At 33.9% G+C, this 22,414-nt stretch overlaps 1 long non-coding RNA gene, 1 other non-coding gene and 2 pseudogenes across 2 annotated transcripts in view; 3 read left to right on the forward strand and 1 right to left on the reverse strand.

The window, feature by feature from the left end:
- Positions 1-22,414, forward strand: part of LOC138188734 (uncharacterized) — a 41,150-nt gene that overhangs the window by 15,656 nt on the left and 3,080 nt on the right. The window contains exon 4 of the long non-coding RNA XR_011175640.1: positions 12,156-12,303. This is a non-coding gene — a long non-coding RNA (uncharacterized LOC138188734). The remainder of the gene's footprint in view (positions 1-12,155; positions 12,304-22,414) is intronic.
- On the forward strand, positions 1,833-1,952 carry LOC138188925 (uncharacterized; annotated as a pseudogene).
- Positions 10,535-10,653, reverse strand: LOC138188938 (5S ribosomal RNA). The gene has a single exon (XR_011175764.1). It is a non-coding gene; the product is annotated as a 5S ribosomal RNA (ribosomal RNA).
- Positions 14,958-15,077, forward strand: LOC138188926 (uncharacterized; annotated as a pseudogene).

The following is a 22,414-nucleotide window of genomic DNA, read 5'->3' on the forward strand; positions in this document are numbered from 1 at the left end:
TGCTGCGGTCTCCGGGTCTCTTTGTTCTTACTGCTCTACTTTCTTTCTTTCTCGAAGAACTTCTGTATTCTTTTGAACGTATAGAGCAAAATTTTATCCGACTCTTGAAACCGACATATTTGAGAAAAACACTGATACAAAACACTGATTATATTATAAGACGGTAATATGGCCCGCGTAGGAAAGCTGCAACAAAAATAGCAGAGAGTGTTATAAATACATTGGAACATTTCAAAGAGAAAATAAGAGTTTGTAAAAATTTCACTAATGCCAAAATTTTGTTTGCGATAATAGAATGTACCGGTTCTTTGCAATGAAAGTTATTATGAAGGATATAGTAACGTACTTCTACATTTGCCCGGTCCTTAGTTAGAAGATAAAATAAACAAAAACGAATCTTTGTATGCAAAGATAACTTTCTTCTTCAAACTTCATATTATTATATAATTTAGTTGAATGGAAGACCGTAGCAGAGTTAAGTATCGGTATTCGCAAGTAACAAGCATTATTCAATGCTTTCATCGGTTTGATTACTAATACTTACTTTATTGGCAAACATGCAATCCATTTCTTTTTCTTATTTTTTTTTTTTTTTTTTTTTTTTTTTTTTATTTATTTGATTTGTACTTTACAATTTTTTTCTTTCTTTCTTTTTTTTTTCGAGTACTTGCCGATTTCTTCTTTGACCATTGGTATTTTTAGGTCTTGCGTATATCCTCGTTTCTGATATTCCATGGGGCGTTGACTACTGTTCTGAGTATTTTCTAGAAGCGATTCTGGTGTATTTACCTTATTATCCTGGTTTTCGATATTTTCAATTTATTTTCTATGCTGAGTTTAGAGTTTCGACTAGTTTGCCAGTACATCTGTCTCCTTTTTATCCGTCTTTTGTCTATAATTGATTTAGTATGTTGCTTTCGTGTGAGTTATGAGCCTAAGTGGAGTCCCTAGTATTTAACTTGCTTTGTTTGTTGTTTGTTATGTGCGTGCCATTCAATCGGATATTAGGTGGTTTCCGTTTTCGTATTATAAATGTAATGTGGTTTAATTGACTGGGGTTTGCTTTTATCTTGCAGTCATTTTTCTATTTTTCTGATACGCTCTGGTAGTAATATGACTGCTGTTTCTGGATTAGAGTGTTTGTGTTACGTCGAAGGTGTCACGACCGGCATACTTCAAATCCGATGGACTGACGATGGAGATAAAGATGTGGCGGCCATTCAGCGACAATGTATATCGTTGAAGTGCCTAATGAACCATCAACATCCCAACGGTCCTTCCACCGAAGGTTCTAGAAGAAAGAGCACGTGGCAACGGTCGCGAACGCCTAGCAAATGCATGGACGGTGGGGATGTTGAGGGATGACAAAAGAAAGTAATCGGATCCGATCGAAAGTCAAATTGTAAAGTGGATTGTTGTGAGAAAAATAAAGTTTCTTTTCTTATTTTTCACCTCAAATTTCTTTTTTTATTTGATCGTCCGTGAATGTTAGTATTTTGCTGTTGGTAGTTATACGCAGTCCAGTGAAACTAAATAGTTTGAAAATTGAAATAGGCGAGAAAATTAGAGTATTATGATGGTGCAGGTCGAAAGGGCCTGATTTTCCAGAAAATCAATTATGAAGTTCCGTCCACTTGACTCGGCTACTTTTTAAGTATACGCGTACCTACATGACGGAACTTCACAATCCATTGTTTGGGAAACGAAGCCAGGAAAAATTGTATAAATCTGTATGCACGTCTAAAATACCATTTATCCTCGTACATACACGTACGTTTTTATTAAATATTTTGTCTATTCGATAACATGAAATAACAAAACTGATTACTACAGCTAACGCTCATACCGCGTTGAAAGTACTCGTTCTCGTTTGATCACGAAAGTCAAGCAGCGATGGGCACGGTTAGTACTTGGATGGGTTGACCGCCTGGGAACTCCGTGTGGTGTTGGCTGTTTTTACACTTTTCTTAACACTTAGCCATCCGAACCATCGGATCTCCCCTTTGCGAAGAACATCGTTGAGTGACTGAACGCGGGGAGATCTTCCTTTTTTGACTTTAGCAACGCATTTTCTTTTGTTGTTGTTATCAATTATTGTTTACCGGGAATTGTTCCCAATTAATTGCGACTCTTTTTCTGCTTTTATAAAGCGCAATATGTAATAAAATAGGCCAATTTGGTGGTCTTAAAATTAATGAAAAAGTTACACTATCAGTTGTGACTAAGTAAAGTTATAGTCGAACAATACCACACTGTAAAAAAAATATTAAAATGCATTATGAATTTTTAACTCCGCGTTCAAATCGTGTCATTTATCTTTAGTCATCTTTAATGTTTTTAATTTTACCTATATCTTTTTATACTTTTAATTTGATATTTCGTATAAAGAGTATGTGAAATCGTTAAACAAAATCATTACCGCAACATATAATAGACCACTTAAATAAATTTTAGACTTCTTTGTTTTTCAAGTATTAGCGAATATTAGTCCTCCTTACTTGGAAAAATGCACGGTGGACAGCGTATAGGTTGTTAGCCTGTGCGGGCGCGGTTGGCTAAGTGTTAATAAGCTATGGTGTCGTATACATGGAGAAAATATCTTTTTAGCATTAAACGATTATCACCATACGTTGTATCATTCTCGTATACACGCTTACTTATATATTGCTTTGTTTATATTTTCCGATAATGTTATATGTATTCAATATTCGGAATTGGAGAATGTACAAGTATTATACATACGTAATGTCGTTTGAAAGAATGCAAAGATACAACATGTGCCGAAAATTGTGATACAAACCGATGGACGATGATTCCCTGCGCGTGGCGAAAATGAAGTGGAAAATGTAAAATGACATTGTCCGCTTTGTCTAAAAAATTGTCTAAGTACATTGAAGTTCACTTTCATTTTGTGAACGAAAGTTACGAAAATAAAGAGATTGACATTACAAAAGTAGGCTCAGAAAACAATGCACAGCGTTAGTGAGAATATATATCAAAATTTAATGCAATTTGTTGGATGATTGATTCAAAAAGAAAATACCAATATGCGCGAACATGTCAGTCCTGATGAAAGAATTTTAATAAGCAAATATATATAAATATAGTAAAACTTGAAACAAGTAAACAATCAATATATAATAATATGCCTAACCTATATGGAAATATAATAAGAATCAATGCAAAGATCTTTGTGACAACGGACAACGGAGTTATTCTGTTAAAAACTAATAATAAGAAACTATATCATTCACCGGGCCATTTTATCTTATTTGCTAATTCACGCTATGACTTCTCTGTTATATCTTTTCTTGCATTTTCAGATAGAACATAATTATGTAAGCAAGTATACTCTTCTATATTTTGAACAAATGACATTGTTCCCGTCATTTTTCCGTTTTTTAAAGGTATCCCTTGTTATTAGAGATGGCATGACCTGCTAGTTGTAAATCACGATTATATATATATATATATATATATATATATATATATATATTGTATATATAATTAACCAATTAAAAGGAACTATGAAAAGAAGAAACAGAACGCACGCACACACGCACGATCTGTCCCTCGTGACGAATACTATACAATGGAATAAAAAAATCTGACCTTGAAATTCAAGGACAAAGAATTGTTGAATTCTAAAATGGTTGAACTTTTTATGGGGTCGATATACTCAGTTATGCAAAAGTTAATACGGAAAATATTTGATTGTCTTTTTATATGTTATATATAATTCATAATGAACTATATGGAAAGAGCATAAATATAAAATTATATTTTTGTACAAAGGAGTGCGCCGTAACGAAATTTTGTAAGATTGATTGCCAATGCATAATAGTTATAGTTATAAGTGTCATTACCGCGAAGAAAAAATAATTTGCATAACAGGAATAGATCGCGATCCAAATATTGCATTGAAAGTATTTTGTTTACATATAATCATCATCGGCGAATAATTCGGAGATTTCGCCAAAATCGAGCATATCGTTTATATGTACCAGAAATTTTTCATCGGCGATAGTCATCATCACGAAAGTTATTCCGATTCCTTTCAATCCAGATTTCAAATATAAATCTTAAATAAATCGCCTCTTAAATCAGTCATCGAATAACCTGTTCGTAATTGTATCTGAAACACCTAAAATGTCAAGGACTTTGATTAATTTTTATGCAAAGAGATTGCTTACACGTTATGTGTACGTGTAGATATTAATTTGAAACTAATTAAAAAAAATTTGATCCATGAAAGTTCACAGTTAATTTTTATTCTCCATCTATGTCACATTCTTCAAATAGCAGAAATTCACCGAAAATACACTTAAAAAATCGCATGAAATAAGAATTAAGTCATAGTAGCGTTACCAGTAGCCTCACGGCCTTCAGCAGCACGGCCGAATATTAATCTAAATCTAACCTATAACTCATTGATTTATCTTTTTCTACTTATATCGAGGATAATTAGCATCAATAAGTCAAATTTAGGTCGGGATGTGTAAAACTATGACCACCCATGTGCCAGAATGAAATGTAACGAAAACTAGATTTAATTGAAATGTTTTCTAAATATCTCGGAAACGAAGACTGAGCGGCGATTATGTGTATAGAAGAACGTTGTTTAGAATTTTGATCTTGATAATATATTTTTAGCTCGTTGAAATTTTCTAGACGTATAATTGCCTTTATTGTTCTATTACTTTGTTAATTGTTCACTTTTTACATTTCTTTCATAATAGGTAAATGCTTCACCTTTTCGTGTCTGAAAGGGTGTGGTGATTTTTATAGAAAATTCGCACAGGTACTCAACTCTTCTTAAAGATAAGGATAAGGAAGTTAGAATTGCATGGTGTTATGGGAATTTTATAAATAATTATTGCAGAAGTGCCTCTAAGCCTGCGATGAAAGACGCAAGGTTAGAAAGAGATTTGACTTGGTGACTGCAGAATACGACTTATTTGACAAAACCTGGTACATAGCATCTTCGAATAAAACATTCATTCATTGCCGCTACCTACTCGGGGGTAAAAAAATATATATTCGATTAGAAAAAAGAAATAGTAACATATATAAAAAATTCGAATATTCCAATCAGAATAAATATAGCTTTTGTTTTATCAACTTGTTTTATCAATTAATTTTCAATTCAAGAAACATATATTTGAACTGCAGATAAAAATGTGTTTTATTTACTCACGAATTCTTACTCACGGTTCTTACTCACGAATTAGAAATTAATATTAAGACATTAAATTTTAATAGTACTGCTATATACAATATAAAACAAGTTCTTATGTTATCTATTTTTACAATCGAAGAGTGCAAGCAAAAAAAAGTTGCGTGGAAAACAATGTTTCGTGTACCGAAATATCGTATGTAAATATTGTTTATGTATAGCGTGTAATCTATATGTCGAAATTAGCAAGTATGTTTTATATTATCGATAAGAAAAGATCTAAATTTAACCTATATTAATTGAACCTTGTAGCAAACGGAATAAGAAACTGTCTTTCTCATCTGAACGTGACATTATTTTGTTTGTCATAATTTCGAATGTTTATTTTTACAATGACTATGATTTGCTTTATTCTAACATTTGACAAAACTGAATATTATTGAATATTATTTATATTTTTTTATATAATATATTATATAATTTATATATTAAATATAAATTCTTATTACCAGTTCGTTATAATTAACCAGAGCTTCATCCAGTAACTTCGTCAATTGTTGCCAATCTTTTATTGGCATATAGTTTGGTTCACCGATTCCTTCCGCAAAATGACAATACATTGTATATATGTTGGTCCAGCAAACACAATATTTTCGTCCATTTCCTGCGATAATAAATGATATTATTAAATTTATCGTTATCAAAAATTAAATTAAGAATATACGTAACAACCTATACGACCTATTTACTTCTCTTTTACTTATAATAATTATAGCCTGACTACTGACTTTTTTAAACTTACAGAAATATCTTTGCGAAGCGACTCCTTCAGCAATTGCTGAAAGGCTATTTCTCATCTTCAGCACTGATTAACTTATCCGAATACACTCTTGTTGCTTCGTTTTTTTTTTTTTTTATTTAATTCTTTACATTCAGAATTTGTCCAATTTGGACATTTGGTAGAATTTGTTGCTTCGTGAACGTACAATCTGATCAAATGATTTCCAGTCGGATCAGTCTCACCGTGTGCAAACCTTAAAGAAAGAGTAAACCCTTTTTATATCAAATAAACGCGATTCGCATCCACCCACCCAGTTTACGACGTAGTCAAGTACACACATGTTCGATGAGTCTTTAATTTTCATTTACTCGGAGATACCGCCACCAGTTTGCAAACACTTTACGCAAAAAAGCATATTAATTTTAATTAAGCTTTTGTCATTTTAATTACTTGCTTTGTTGAAATGAATTTTACTTGAAAGATGTTTCAGAGATCACGTAGATTAAATACGTAATGAAATTTGGCTGCTGTTGGTAGGAATGTTGTTGAAATTTTGTGGTGACAGTACAATGCTGCGTTTAATAATGATTCTGCAATTTTTGTCAGCGCTAAGTTAAATTTGTTGATAGGATTCATCAGATGTTGTTCTAGCATTATTTGGCTGTAGATCAATACTAAATTGTCTTCGATTGGAAAACTGCAATAATAAGAAATTTTCAGTTGATAGAAAAAGATTTTTGTAATAATAACTTACATATAAGTTATATTTTCAGAAATCCTATATACATACACTATATCATATACAGGGTGATGCTTTATTGGTAAAATAACACGTGGATGGCTACCCCTAGCAGGATATACCATCTTCGAGTTTGACTATTTTATTTCTGTAGCGAGATCAGTGGGGTGTTTTCTTTTCGGTCTTCTTTCTATGAGTTTGGATGTGTTGCCGTTCTTTAGTTGTATTTTTTTTAAGTACTTGCCGATTTCTTCTTTGACCATTGGTATTTTTATGTCTTGCGTATATCCTCGCCCCATAATATTCCATGGGGCGTTCACTACTGTTCTGAGTATTTTCTAGAAGCGATTCTGTTTTATTTACCTTATTATCCTGGTTTTCGATATTTTCAATTTATTTTCTATGCTGAGTTTAGAGTTTCGACTAGTTAGCCAGTACATCTGTCTTCTTTTTTTTTTTCTTTTTTCTTCTTTTTTTATTTTATCTATAACTGATTTAGTCTGTTGCTTTCATGTGAGTTATGAGCCTAAGTGGAGTCCCTAGTATTTAACTTGCTTTGTTTGTTGTTTGTTATGTGCGTGCCATTCAATCGGATATTAGGTGGTTTCCGTTTTCGTATTGTAAATGTAATGTGGTTAAATTGACTGGGGTTTGCTTTTATCTTGCAGTCATTTTTCTATTTTTCTGATACGCTCTGGTAGTAATATGTCAAGTTTATATCCGAACATCCTATATCCATTGTGAACATTCCCAAGATGTTCGCGAGACTTAAGTTTTGCATGTCCTAGCAACGTCCACATCTTAAGTCTTACAGATGTTCTTGAAACTTAAATTTTCTTAATAACTGAAATTCTCGGAACATCTCTCCCGAAAGTCCTACGAATATTCTTAACGTCGTCATATTTCCAATATTTTACTAATATCCATTTCGTAAATCTAAAGAATTAAATATCAGATGTTCTAAGAACAACCGTTTTATAGGTTTTACAGATAAAAATTTCACTTTACAGATTAAATTAAACATTTACGGATTAATCCACAGATATTGCAAGAACAACCGTTTTCTAGATTTCACAGTTAAATATTGAAATGTTTTTAGAACATTCATTATAAAAGTACAAGGTTTCCAATTCCATGAATTTTTCCAGTTTCCGCAAAGTTTCCATGTTTAGGCTATACACGCACTAGAAATTCTATTATCTTGTATCTTTGCAGCTTGCGCGAAGTGGTTTCTTATTAATTTTAAGATGTGACAGTCTATGCGGTGAATGTTGGCTAGGTCATAGACTGTTTTGTTTTTCACATATTTTTTGAATCCGCTGTGTTCGGATCTGTAAGTACTCAATGCAAGCTCTGATGCATTTTCTTTCGAATCTGCGAATTTTTTCCATTTGGGAGGCTGATATGTTGTACCAGATTGGGCAGCCGTAGGTTATCATCGGTCTGATAGCATCTGATAGTGCATGATAGCACAGGATTTTTACTTGACTGTTGAGATGTTTGGAGTAGAATAATCTTTTTGTTCTCCAGAATGCTTTACTGGCTTTGGATGTGCTGCTTATAGTTTAATTTATCGTCTATGTTTATACCTAGGTATTTTACGCAGTTTTTATGCGGTATGAGCTCCCCTTCGTTTGCTTTTTCCCTTAGCTGAAATTTTCTGCAGTGTTCCCTTCCTATTGGACCGATTTCGCTTGACTTGGGTCTAAACAGTATGGTTTCGCATTTGCTTGTGTTGGTTTTTAGTTTCCATGTGTTGTAACAATCGTTAATTTTCTCAAAAAGTTCTTGCAGTTCCCATTTTTATTGTTTTGGTTTTGCGGCCTGTTACGTAGATGATTAGGTCATCTGCGAAGGCTATGGAGCGTTTATGGGTGGATGTATTGAGATTAAAGAGGTTTAGTAAGCCACTATTGTAAATACTGAAAAGTAACGGGGAATTTACTGTACCTTGTTGCAGACCGTTTTTTATGGACAATTCTTTGCTTGATGTGTGTGAACCTTCGGTCATTACGAATGTTCTGCTTGTGATCATGTCCCAGACTATTTTAATCAGGTGTTTAGGAAAGTTTTTCTTGATCAATTTGTATACGAGAGCTGGGATCCAGACTGTGTCGAAAGCTTTTTCGAGGTCTATTAAGCAGGCGGCTACTCGTTGTTTTGCGTTTAGCGCCCAGCAGATGTCCGACGTAAAAGTTTGTTTATTGCGTGAATTGTGGAGTGTTTGTGTCGGAAGCCAAATTGATTTTCTGGGATTATGTCATTTTTTTAGCAGAAGGAGGTGAGGGGGTTGTTTATGATTATTTCAAATACTTTGCTTATGTTGGGGAGGAGACTTATGGGTCGTAGGTTTGCGGGTGATGAGCCGTCTTTATCTTTTTCTTTTTTTTTTTTTTTTTTTTGTTATAGCTATCAGTTTGGCTTTTTTCCATTTTTTTTGGGGAAATATGTGTTGTTCAGTGCGTTGTTGAAGAGTACTGTCTAGTACCATTTTATTTTGTTCGGTAGGCGCTTGAGTAAGATGTTTGGGACGCCGTCGAAGCCGGAGGATTTTTTGTTGTTTAGTTTGGAGAAGATTTTGTTTAGTTGATTGTAGTTTGTGAAGTAGAGTCTATTTCTGGTTCCGGTTGTTTGGGATTGTCTGCGGTGTTTTCGTTTGAGAATGTGCTGACTGTTTTGTTTAGCGTTATGTCTTTCTTGTTCCATTTCATTTTTCAGTTTGTTTGTTTCGGCGATGATAATTCTGTTTAGTTGTTCACGGCCCATGTGTTCGTTTTGTGTGTGTGTGTGTGTCTTGGAAACGTGGGTGCCGATAATGTCAAGTTTTTCTGTTGTTTTAGTTATTATGAAGTTATCTTCGGTGTCTTTGTCGATGTTGTGTAACGTTATACCTGCTTCTTGGATGACGGAGGATTTCTTTGGAGGCAATTTGAGAGGTGGGATGGGGTTTTGTCCTTTTGGTCTGAAGATTTGATTTATTTGTGTGAACATGTTGGCTGAGTCGTTTTTTGAGATGTTTCTTATTTCGTTTGTCCAGTAATGGTTTATAGAGTTAGCCAATTCTTGTTTCAGATGTGCTTTTATTTTGTATAGAAGGTACTTTAGAAATTCTAATCCTTCTCTTTTGTCGTAAGAATAGTTGAATTTTATATTGTTTATTTCGGAGAGTATGTAGCTTTTGTCTCGTTGTAGTTCTTTTATTTTATTGTTGATATAGGGCTGGCATGAATTTTTTTGTTTTATGTTTGGCACGGAATTTTGGAGAGCGATTTGTGTATGTTTTTCTATTTCGTCCATGAATGAGTCGATTTGATTGTTTGTTAGGTTGACGTTGTTGTAGATCTTCCAGTATGTTTTGGAATTTTTTCCAGTCTGTCTTTTTGTAATTGTACCTGGGTGCCTCGGTCTGTGTTTCCAGTGTTAGGAGGTCCGATGAATTCTTTTTTATGTGAAATACTAGGGCGTTATGGTCACTGTCATAGGCTAAGGTTTTAAGGACGTAGGTTTTGAAATTTTAGTCGCGCATCTGCTAAGCATATGTCCAGGTATGAGCCTCCTTTTGGGTAAGAGGGTAGCTCGGAGCTGTATAAGATTGTTTTGAAGTGAATGCTTTTATTGTCTAGCCAGTTTCTAATGAAGTTGCCTCTCGTGTTGTTTACTTCGTTTTTCCAGCTTGTATGTTTTGCGTTAAAGTCGCCTGCTATTATATAGTAGTTTTCCGGTTTGCTGAGCTGTAAGAGTTCGACCAAAACATTTCTCTTTCTCGATGCTTCGATTATAGATTATTAAAAACGCATTGTCATGGAAAGTAAAAAATATTGGGAAAATAAAAAGAAAAAGCCAACACCACACGGAGTTCCCAGGCGGTCACCCATCCAAGTACTATCCGTGCCCGGCGCTGCTTAACTTTCGTGATCGGACGAGAACGAGTGCACTCAGCGCGGTATGAGCGTTGGCTGAAATCAATAGTTTTCTTATTTGTTTTCCATGGTCAAAAAATAGAATGTTTAAAGGAACATAGGTGTGTGCCAAAATGAGAATGATACGATGCATGATAATGGTCGCGTAATACCAAAACATTTCTCTTTCTCGATGCTTCGATTATAGATTATTAAAAATTGTTTGTTAAGGGAGCCGAATTGATTTTTCTTTTTTTAGGATTACGTTATTTTTTGTTCAAAAGGAGACTTATATATCGCAGGTTTGAGTGTGAGAAGCGGTCTTTATTTTCTTTTCTTTTGTGATGGCTGCTAATATTATTAAAGAGCACTGTGTAATATCATTTTATTTTGTTGGTTAACCGTTTGAGCAAAATGTTCGGGACGTCGTCGAAAGCGGATGATTTTTTATTGTTTAATTTAGAGGCAATGATTTTTAGATGGTTATAATTTGTAAAGTAGTTTATTTCTGTGTCTGGTTGTTTGAGGTTATCCGAGGTGTTTTCATTGGAGAATATGAAGACTGTCTTATTTAGCGATATGTCTCGCTCTATTTTATTTTTCAGTTTATTTGTTTCGGAGATAACAATTCTGTTTAATTATTCTCGACCCAGGTGATCGTTGTGTGTGTGTGTGTGTGTGTGTGTGTGTGTGTGTTTTGGAAAAGTGAGTGCCGATAACCTATAGTTTTTCCGTTGTTTTACATGTCATGAAATAACTAGACTCCATGTTTTTATTGATGTTCTGTATCGCTATACCTGCATCTTGGAGGAGGGGAGCTTTCTCTGGAGGCAGTTTGAAAGAAGGGATACAGTTAGATTCTTTTTACCTAAAAATTTGATTTGTCTGTGGGAACATGCTAGCTGAGTCTTTTTAGACATATTTTTTTCTTTTTTTTTTTTTTTTTTTTTTTATTTTATTTGCCTATCTTCTCTTTTTATCGTAAGAATAGTTGTACTTTAGATTGTTTATTTCGGATAGTATGTAGCTCGTTGTAGCTCGTTGTAGCTCGCCTTCGCAGTCAAGGCGCTATTTTAGAAGGGTACTCCAATAGCTAAAACGATTCCCTTCAATGTTCCTAGCAGTATTTCTTATTTCCTATGCTACGAGTTTCTTGTAAGGATAATTGAGGGATTTTAACGCTTACCTAATTACATCGATGCCTCGCATTCATCCAGGTAACGCTCTTTCAACGAAGGATTCTCCCCCGCACTTGGAACGTATGCACGCAGTAAACGCCATCTTGCTGGCGAATATGCCGCGTGACGATTTTCTTGAAAACCAATCAGCGTGCGTATTTGAGGTCCTCCGTTTTCCAGCGTTGTTGGAGCCTAACGACGGTATCGGCAGTCTCGTTCGAGTCGTTCAATCGTGTACATGTAGCAGCGAGTCAGTTTCCGTGCGTTCGAATCGCTAAACGTGGACTAAAGAACCGTTTCAATCTCTTAGCGCTCTTCAAGCGCTCGTGCAGGTGAAATCATTTCGTGAGTCGTAACAACCAGTGATACTTTTCTGTGCTAGCTTCGTCGATGAGTCAATATCTTGAAGCATTCGTGGACATGGCTGCAAGCGTTGGTGGAGACAGAGTCGTTCCATCAGGCGTGACGATCAGTGGACAGTCCAGTGCGAAATCTTCAATTGTGAACAGTATCTCGAAGCATACGCGAAGGTAAGTATCATTTTAGTGAGCGAACGATTAGTAAACCGTCTCGTGCGGGAGTCTTTCAAATGCGAGCAGCATCGACACGCGCGTGTGTATCGTTACTCATTCGTATCGTCGTACGATAATTCAGTCGCATTCGTTCCGTCGTACATCGCGTCGCGGCATTCGCTTCAGTTGCTTCGTATCGCATAATCGTCCGCAGTAAGTATTCCTAAATTTCGTCTTAATCGTCGAAAACAATTTGAAACTTTCTCATTGTTTGTTATTTTTTTTTTTTTCCGAGTTTTAACTTCGTCAATTGTTCTTCGCGCATTGAGTCATTACTACTCTCCCTCGTAAATTTTATCAGCAATATTATCAGCAAATAATTATTTTTCTATTTACTCTATATGATTTTCGAAACATTGAAAGATCATTATTACTCGACTACTTCAATATTGATTACGATACTTTTTTCATTTTAACGGTTAAATTTGTCACTACTGGTGTGAGAGACTGTAAAATTGATTGGAAATAGTATTTTACAGAGACTGATGAAACCGATGAGTTAGATATTTATATAATTAAAAGTTATTTCTATTTCTGAATATTCCTTTTAAATACTATTTTAAGTAGTTGTTGGTCTACAGTACGAATAAAATATTTTGAATATGTAGTAAAAAATAAACTATCTTTATTTTCACAATGTGGTATATAAAATAAAGTATTTTATCTTTGTATTGTAAATAGTGTTTCAAATGTTTCTTAACGATGAAAATAGATTAAGGAGAAGGTTAATATCAGGATGCAAGAATCCAAAATATTTAGAAATTAAATTCATGTTCTTTTTAACCCTGCTGCGGTCTCCGGGTCTCTTTGTTCTTACTGCTCTACTTTCTTTCTTTCTCGAAGAACTTCTGTATTCTTTTGAACGTATAGAGCAAAATTTTATCCGACTCTTGAAACCGACATATTTGAGAAAAACACTGATACAAAACACTGATTATATTATAAGACGGTAATATGGCCCGCGTAGGAAAGCTGCAACAAAAATAGCAGAGAGTGTTATAAATACATTGGAACATTTCAAAGAGAAAATAAGAGTTTGTAAAAATTTCACTAATGCCAAAATTTTGTTTGCGATAATAGAATGTACCGGTTCTTTGCAATGAAAGTTATTATGAAGGATATAGTAACGTACTTCTACATTTGCCCGGTCCTTAGTTAGAAGATAAAATAAACAAAAACGAATCTTTGTATGCAAAGATAACTTTCTTCTTCAAACTTCATATTATTATATAATTTAGTTGAATGGAAGACCGTAGCAGAGTTAAGTATCGGTATTCGCAAGTAACAAGCATTATTCAATGCTTTCATCGGTTTGATTACTAATACTTACTTTATTGGCAAACATGCAATCCATTTCTTTTTCTTTTTTTTTTTTTTTTTTTTTTTTTTTATTTATTTGATTTGTACTTTACAATTTTTTTCTTTCTTTCTTTTTTTTTTCGAGTACTTGCCGATTTCTTCTTTGACCATTGGTATTTTTAGGTCTTGCGTATATCCTCGTTTCTGATATTCCATGGGGCGTTGACTACTGTTCTGAGTATTTTCTAGAAGCGATTCTGGTGTATTTACCTTATTATCCTGGTTTTCGATATTTTCAATTTATTTTCTATGCTGAGTTTAGAGTTTCGACTAGTTTGCCAGTACATCTGTCTCCTTTTTATCCGTCTTTTGTCTATAATTGATTTAGTATGTTGCTTTCGTGTGAGTTATGAGCCTAAGTGGAGTCCCTAGTATTTAACTTGCTTTGTTTGTTGTTTGTTATGTGCGTGCCATTCAATCGGATATTAGGTGGTTTCCGTTTTCGTATTATAAATGTAATGTGGTTTAATTGACTGGGGTTTGCTTTTATCTTGCAGTCATTTTTCTATTTTTCTGATACGCTCTGGTAGTAATATGACTGCTGTTTCTGGATTAGAGTGTTTGTGTTACGTCGAAGGTGTCACGACCGGCATACTTCAAATCCGATGGACTGACGATGGAGATAAAGATGTGGCGGCCATTCAGCGACAATGTATATCGTTGAAGTGCCTAATGAACCATCAACATCCCAACGGTCCTTCCACCGAAGGTTCTAGAAGAAAGAGCACGTGGCAACGGTCGCGAACGCCTAGCAAATGCATGGACGGTGGGGATGTTGAGGGATGACAAAAGAAAGTAATCGGATCCGATCGAAAGTCAAATTGTAAAGTGGATTGTTGTGAGAAAAATAAAGTTTCTTTTCTTATTTTTCACCTCAAATTTCTTTTTTTATTTGATCGTCCGTGAATGTTAGTATTTTGCTGTTGGTAGTTATACGCAGTCCAGTGAAACTAAATAGTTTGAAAATTGAAATAGGCGAGAAAATTAGAGTATTATGATGGTGCAGGTCGAAAGGGCCTGATTTTCCAGAAAATCAATTATGAAGTTCCGTCCACTTGACTCGGCTACTTTTTAAGTATACGCGTACCTACATGACGGAACTTCACAATCCATTGTTTGGGAAACGAAGCCAGGAAAAATTGTATAAATCTGTATGCACGTCTAAAATACCATTTATCCTCGTACATACACGTACGTTTTTATTAAATATTTTGTCTATTCGATAACATGAAATAACAAAACTGATTACTACAGCTAACGCTCATACCGCGTTGAAAGTACTCGTTCTCGTTTGATCACGAAAGTCAAGCAGCGATGGGCACGGTTAGTACTTGGATGGGTTGACCGCCTGGGAACTCCGTGTGGTGTTGGCTGTTTTTACACTTTTCTTAACACTTAGCCATCCGAACCATCGGATCTCCCCTTTGCGAAGAACATCGTTGAGTGACTGAACGCGGGGAGATCTTCCTTTTTTGACTTTAGCAACGCATTTTCTTTTGTTGTTGTTATCAATTATTGTTTACCGGGAATTGTTCCCAATTAATTGCGACTCTTTTTCTGCTTTTATAAAGCGCAATATGTAATAAAATAGGCCAATTTGGTGGTCTTAAAATTAATGAAAAAGTTACACTATCAGTTGTGACTAAGTAAAGTTATAGTCGAACAATACCACACTGTAAAAAAAATATTAAAATGCATTATGAATTTTTAACTCCGCGTTCAAATCGTGTCATTTATCTTTAGTCATCTTTAATGTTTTTAATTTTACCTATATCTTTTTATACTTTTAATTTGATATTTCGTATAAAGAGTATGTGAAATCGTTAAACAAAATCATTACCGCAACATATAATAGACCACTTAAATAAATTTTAGACTTCTTTGTTTTTCAAGTATTAGCGAATATTAGTCCTCCTTACTTGGAAAAATGCACGGTGGACAGCGTATAGGTTGTTAGCCTGTGCGGGCGCGGTTGGCTAAGTGTTAATAAGCTATGGTGTCGTATACATGGAGAAAATATCTTTTTAGCATTAAACGATTATCACCATACGTTGTATCATTCTCGTATACACGCTTACTTATATATTGCTTTGTTTATATTTTCCGATAATGTTATATGTATTCAATATTCGGAATTGGAGAATGTACAAGTATTATACATACGTAATGTCGTTTGAAAGAATGCAAAGATACAACATGTGCCGAAAATTGTGATACAAACCGATGGACGATGATTCCCTGCGCGTGGCGAAAATGAAGTGGAAAATGTAAAATGACATTGTCCGCTTTGTCTAAAAAATTGTCTAAGTACATTGAAGTTCACTTTCATTTTGTGAATGAAAGTTACGAAAATGAAGAGATTGACATTACAAAAGTAGGCTCAGAAAACAATGCACAGCGTTAGTGAGAATATATATCAAAATTTAATGCAATTTGTTGGATGATTGATTCAAAAAGAAAATACCAATATGCGCGAACATGTCAGTCCTGATGAAAGAATTTTAATAAGCAAATATATATAAATATAGTAAAACTTGAAACAAGTAAACAATCAATATATAATAATATGCCTAACCTATATGGAAATATAATAAGAATCAATGCAAAGATCTTTGTGACAACGGACAACGGAGTTATTCTGTTAAAAACTAATAATAAGAAACTATATCATTCACCGGGCCATTTTATCTTATTTGCTAATTCACGCTATGACTTCTCTGTTATATCTTTTCTTGCATTTTCAGATAGAACATAATTATGTAAGCAAGTATACTCTTCTATATTTTGAACAAATGACATTGTTCCCGTCATTTTTCCGTTTTTTAAAGGTATCCCTTGTTATTAGAGATGGCATGACCTGCTAGTTGTAAATCACGATTATATATATATATATATATATATATATTGTATATATAATTAACCAATTAAAAGGAACTATGAAAAGAAGAAACAGAACGCACGCACACACGCACGATCTGTCCCTCGTGACGAATACTATACAATGGAATAAAAAAATCTGACCTTGAAATTCAAGGACAAAGAATTGTTGAATTCTAAAATGGTTGAACTTTTTATGGGGTCGATATACTCAGTTATGCAAAAGTTAATACGGAAAATATTTGATTGTCTTTTTATATGTTATATATAATTCATAATGAACTATATGGAAAGAGCATAAATATAAAATTATATTTTTGTACAAAGGAGTGCGCCGTAACGAAATTTTGTAAGATTGATTGCCAATGCATAATAGTTATAGTTATAAGTGTCATTACCGCGAAGAAAAAATAATTTGCATAACAGGAATAGATCGCGATCCAAATATTGCATTGAAAGTATTTTGTTTACATATAATCATCATCGGCGAATAATTCGGAGATTTCGCCAAAATCGAGCATATCGTTTATATGTACCAGAAATTTTTCATCGGCGATAGTCATCATCACGAAAGTTATTCCGATTCCTTTCAATCCAGATTTCAAATATAAATCTTAAATAAATCGCCTCTTAAATCAGTCATCGAATAACCTGTTCGTAATTGTATCTGAAACACCTAAAATGTCAAGGACTTTGATTAATTTTTATGCAAAGAGATTGCTTACACGTTATGTGTACGTGTAGATATTAATTTGAAACTAATTAAAAAAAATTTGATCCATGAAAGTTCACAGTTAATTTTTATTCTCCATCTATGTCACATTCTTCAAATAGCAGAAATTCACCGAAAATACACTTAAAAAATCGCATGAAATAAGAATTAAGTCATAGTAGCGTTACCAGTAGCCTCACGGCCTTCAGCAGCACGGCCGAATATTAATCTAAATCTAACCTATAACTCATTGATTTATCTTTTTCTACTTATATCGAGGATAATTAGCATCAATAAGTCAAATTTAGGTCGGGATGTGTAAAACTATGACCACCCATGTGCCAGAATGAAATGTAACGAAAACTAGATTTAATTGAAATGTTTTCTAAATATCTCGGAAACGAAGACTGAGCGGCGATTATGTGTATAGAAGAACGTTGTTTAGAATTTTGATCTTGATAATATATTTTTAGCTCGTTGAAATTTTCTAGACGTATAATTGCCTTTATTGTTCTATTACTTTGTTAATTGTTCACTTTTTACATTTCTTTCATAATAGGTAAATGCTTCACCTTTTCGTGTCTGAAAGGGTGTGGTGATTTTTATAGAAAATTCGCACAGGTACTCAACTCTTCTTAAAGATAAGGATAAGGAAGTTAGAATTGCATGGTGTTATGGGAATTTTATAAATAATTATTGCAGAAGTGCCTCTAAGCCTGCGATGAAAGACGCAAGGTTAGAAAGAGATTTGACTTGGTGACTGCAGAATACGACTTATTTGACAAAACCTGGTACATAGCATCTTCGAATAAAACATTCATTCATTGCCGCTACCTACTCGGGGGTAAAAAAATATATATTCGATTAGAAAAAAGAAATAGTAACATATATAAAAAATTCGAATATTCCAATCAGAATAAATATAGCTTTTGTTTTATCAACTTGTTTTATCAATTAATTTTCAATTCAAGAAACATATATTTGAACTGCAGATAAAAATGTGTTTTATTTACTCACGAATTCTTACTCACGGTTCTTACTCACGAATTAGAAATTAATATTAAGACATTAAATTTTAATAGTACTGCTATATACAATATAAAACAAGTTCTTATGTTATCTATTTTTACAATCGAAGAGTGCAAGCAAAAAAAAGTTGCGTGGAAAACAATGTTTCGTGTACCGAAATATCGTATGTAAATATTGTTTATGTATAGCGTGTAATCTATATGTCGAAATTAGCAAGTATGTTTTATATTATCGATAAGAAAAGATCTAAATTTAACCTATATTAATTGAACCTTGTAGCAAACGGAATAAGAAACTGTCTTTCTCATCTGAACGTGACATTATTTTGTTTGTCATAATTTCGAATGTTTATTTTTACAATGACTATGATTTGCTTTATTCTAACATTTGACAAAACTGAATATTATTGAATATTATTTATATTTTTTTATATAATATATTATATAATTTATATATTAAATATAAATTCTTATTACCAGTTCGTTATAATTAACCAGAGCTTCATCCAGTAACTTCGTCAATTGTTGCCAATCTTTTATTGGCATATAGTTTGGTTCACCGATTCCTTCCGCAAAATGACAATACATTGTATATATGTTGGTCCAGCAAACACAATATTTTCGTCCATTTCCTGCGATAATAAATGATATTATTAAATTTATCGTTATCAAAAATTAAATTAAGAATATACGTAACAACCTATACGACCTATTTACTTCTCTTTTACTTATAATAATTATAGCCTGACTACTGACTTTTTTAAACTTACAGAAATATCTTTGCGAAGCGACTCCTTCAGCAATTGCTGAAAGGCTATTTCTCATCTTCAGCACTGATTAACTTATCCGAATACACTCTTGTTGCTTCGTTTTTTTTTTTTTTTATTTAATTCTTTACATTCAGAATTTGTCCAATTTTTGGACATTTGGTAGAATTTGTTGCTTCGTGAACGTACAATCTGATCAAATGATTTCCAGTCGGATCAGTCTCACCGTGTGCAAACCTTAAAGAAAGAGTAAACCCTTTTTATATCAAATAAACGCGATTCGCATCCACCCACCCAGTTTACGACGTAGTCAAGTACACACATGTTCGATGAGTCTTTAATTTTCATTTACTCGGAGATACCGCCACCAGTTTGCAAACACTTTACGCAAAAAAGCATATTAATTTTAATTAAGCTTTTGTCATTTTAATTACTTGCTTTGTTGAAATGAATTTTACTTGAAAGATGTTTCAGAGATCACGTAGATTAAATACGTAATGAAATTTGGCTGCTGTTGGTAGGAATGTTGTTGAAATTTTGTGGTGACAGTACAATGCTGCGTTTAATAATGATTCTGCAATTTTTGTCAGCGCTAAGTTAAATTTGTTGATAGGATTCATCAGATGTTGTTCTAGCATTATTTGGCTGTAGATCAATACTAAATTGTCTTCGATTGGAAAACTGCAATAATAAGAAATTTTCAGTTGATAGAAAAAGATTTTTGTAATAATAACTTACATATAAGTTATATTTTCAGAAATCCTATATACATACACTATATCATATACAGGGTGATGCTTTATTGGTAAAATAACACGTGGATGGCTACCCCTAGCAGGATATACCATCTTCGAGTTTGACTATTTTATTTCTGTAGCGAGATCAGTGGGGTGTTTTCTTTTCGGTCTTCTTTCTATGAGTTTGGATGTGTTGCCGTTCTTTAGTTGTATTTTTTTTAAGTACTTGCCGATTTCTTCTTTGACCATTGGTATTTTTAGGTCTTGCGTATATCCTCGCCCCATGATATTCCATGGGGCGTTCACTACTGTTCTGAGTATTTTCTAGAAGCGATTCTGTTTTATTTACCTTATTATCCTGGTTTTCGATATTTTCAATTTATTTTCTATGCTGAGTTTAGAGTTTCGACTAGTTAGCCAGTACATCTGTCTTCTTTTTTTCTTTTCTTTTTTCTTCTTTTTTTATTTTATCTATAACTGATTTAGTCTGTTGCTTTCATGTGAGTTATGAGCCTAAGTGGAGTCCCTAGTATTTAACTTGCTTTGTTTGTTGTTTGTTATGTGCGTGCCATTCAATCGGATATTAGGTGGTTTCCGTTTTCGTATTGTAAATGTAATGTGGTTAAATTGACTGGGGTTTGCTTTTATCTTGCAGTCATTTTTCTATTTTTCTGATACGCTCTGGTAGTAATATGTCAAGTTTATATCCGAACATCCTATATCCATTGTGAACATTCCCAAGATGTTCGCGAGACTTAAGTTTTGCATGTCCTAGCAACGTCCACATCTTAAGTCTTACAGATGTTCTTGAAACTTAAATTTTCTTAATAACTGAAATTCTCGGAACATCTCTCCCGAAAGTCCTACGAATATTCTTAACGTCGTCATATTTCCAATATTTTACTAATATCCATTTCGTAAATCTAAAGAATTAAATATCAGATGTTCTAAGAACAACCGTTTTATAGGTTTTACAGATAAAAATTTCACTTTACAGATTAAATTAAACATTTACGGATTAATCCACAGATATTGCAAGAACAACCGTTTTCTAGATTTCACAGTTAAATATTGAAATGTTTTTAGAACATTCATTATAAAAGTACAAGGTTTCCAATTCCATGAATTTTTCCAGTTTCCGCAAAGTTTCCATGTTTAGGCTATACACGCACTAGAAATTCTATTATCTTGTATCTTTGCAGCTTGCGCGAAGTGGTTTCTTATTAATTTTAAGATGTGACAGTCTATGCGGTGAATGTTGGCTAGGTCATAGACTGTTTTGTTTTTCACATATTTTTTGAATCCGCTGTGTTCGGATCTGTAAGTACTCAATGCAAGCTCTGATGCATTTTCTTTCGAATCTGCGAATTTTTTGGGAGGCTGATATGTTGTACCAGATTGGGCAGCCGTAGGTTATCATCGGTCTGATAGCATCTGATAGTGCATGATAGCACAGGATTTTTACTTGACTGTTGAGATGTTTGGAGTAGAATAATCTTTTTGTTCTCCAGAATGCTTTACTGGCTTTGGATGTGCTGCTTATAGTTTAATTTATCGTCTATGTTTATACCTAGGTATTTTACGCAGTTTTTATGCGGTATGAGCTCCCCTTCGTTTGCTTTTTCCCTTAGCTGAAATTTTCTGCAGTGTTCCCTTCCTATTGGACCGATTTCGCTTGACTTGGGTCTAAACAGTATGGTTTCGCATTTGCTTGTGTTGGTTTTTAGTTTCCATGTGTTGTAACAATCGTTAATTTTCTCAAAAAGTTCTTGCAGTTCCCATTTTTATTGTTTTGGTTTTGCGGCCTGTTACGTAGATGATTAGGTCATCTGCGAAGGCTATGGAGCGTTTATGGGTGGATGTATTGAGATTAAAGAGGTTTAGTAAGCCACTATTGTAAATACTGAAAAGTAACGGGGAATTTACTGTACCTTGTTGCAGACCGTTTTTTATGGACAATTCTTTGCTTGATGTGTGTGAACCTTCGGTCATTACGAATGTTCTGCTTGTGATCATGTCCCAGACTATTTTAATCAGGTGTTTAGGAAAGTTTTTCTTGATCAATTTGTATACGAGAGCTGGGATCCAGACTGTGTCGAAAGCTTTTTCGAGGTCTATTAAGCAGGCGGCTACTCGTTGTTTTGCGTTTAGCGCCCAGCAGATGTCCGACGTAAAAGTTTGTTTATTGCGTGAATTGTGGAGTGTTTGTGTCGGAAGCCAAATTGATTTTCTGGGATTATGTCATTTTTTTAGCAGAAGGAGGTGAGGGGGTTGTTTATGATTATTTCAAATACTTTGCTTATGTTGGGGAGGAGACTTATGGGTCGTAGGTTTGCGGGTGATGAGCCGTCTTTATCTTTTTCTTTTTTTTTTTTTTTTTTTTTGTTATAGCTATCAGTTTGGCTTTTTTCCATTTTTTTTGGGGAAATATGTGTTGTTCAGTGCGTTGTTGAAGAGTACTGTCTAGTACCATTTTATTTTGTTCGGTAGGCGCTTGAGTAAGATGTTTGGGACGCCGTCGAAGCCGGAGGATTTTTTGTTGTTTAGTTTGGAGAAGATTTTGTTTAGTTGATTGTAGTTTGTGAAGTA

The sequence above is a fragment of the Bombus flavifrons genome, chromosome 17 (assembly GCF_040668555.2).
Source record: "Bombus flavifrons isolate JBK064 chromosome 17, iyBomFlav1_principal, whole genome shotgun sequence".
Classification (NCBI taxonomy): Eukaryota; Metazoa; Arthropoda; class Insecta; order Hymenoptera; family Apidae; genus Bombus; species Bombus flavifrons.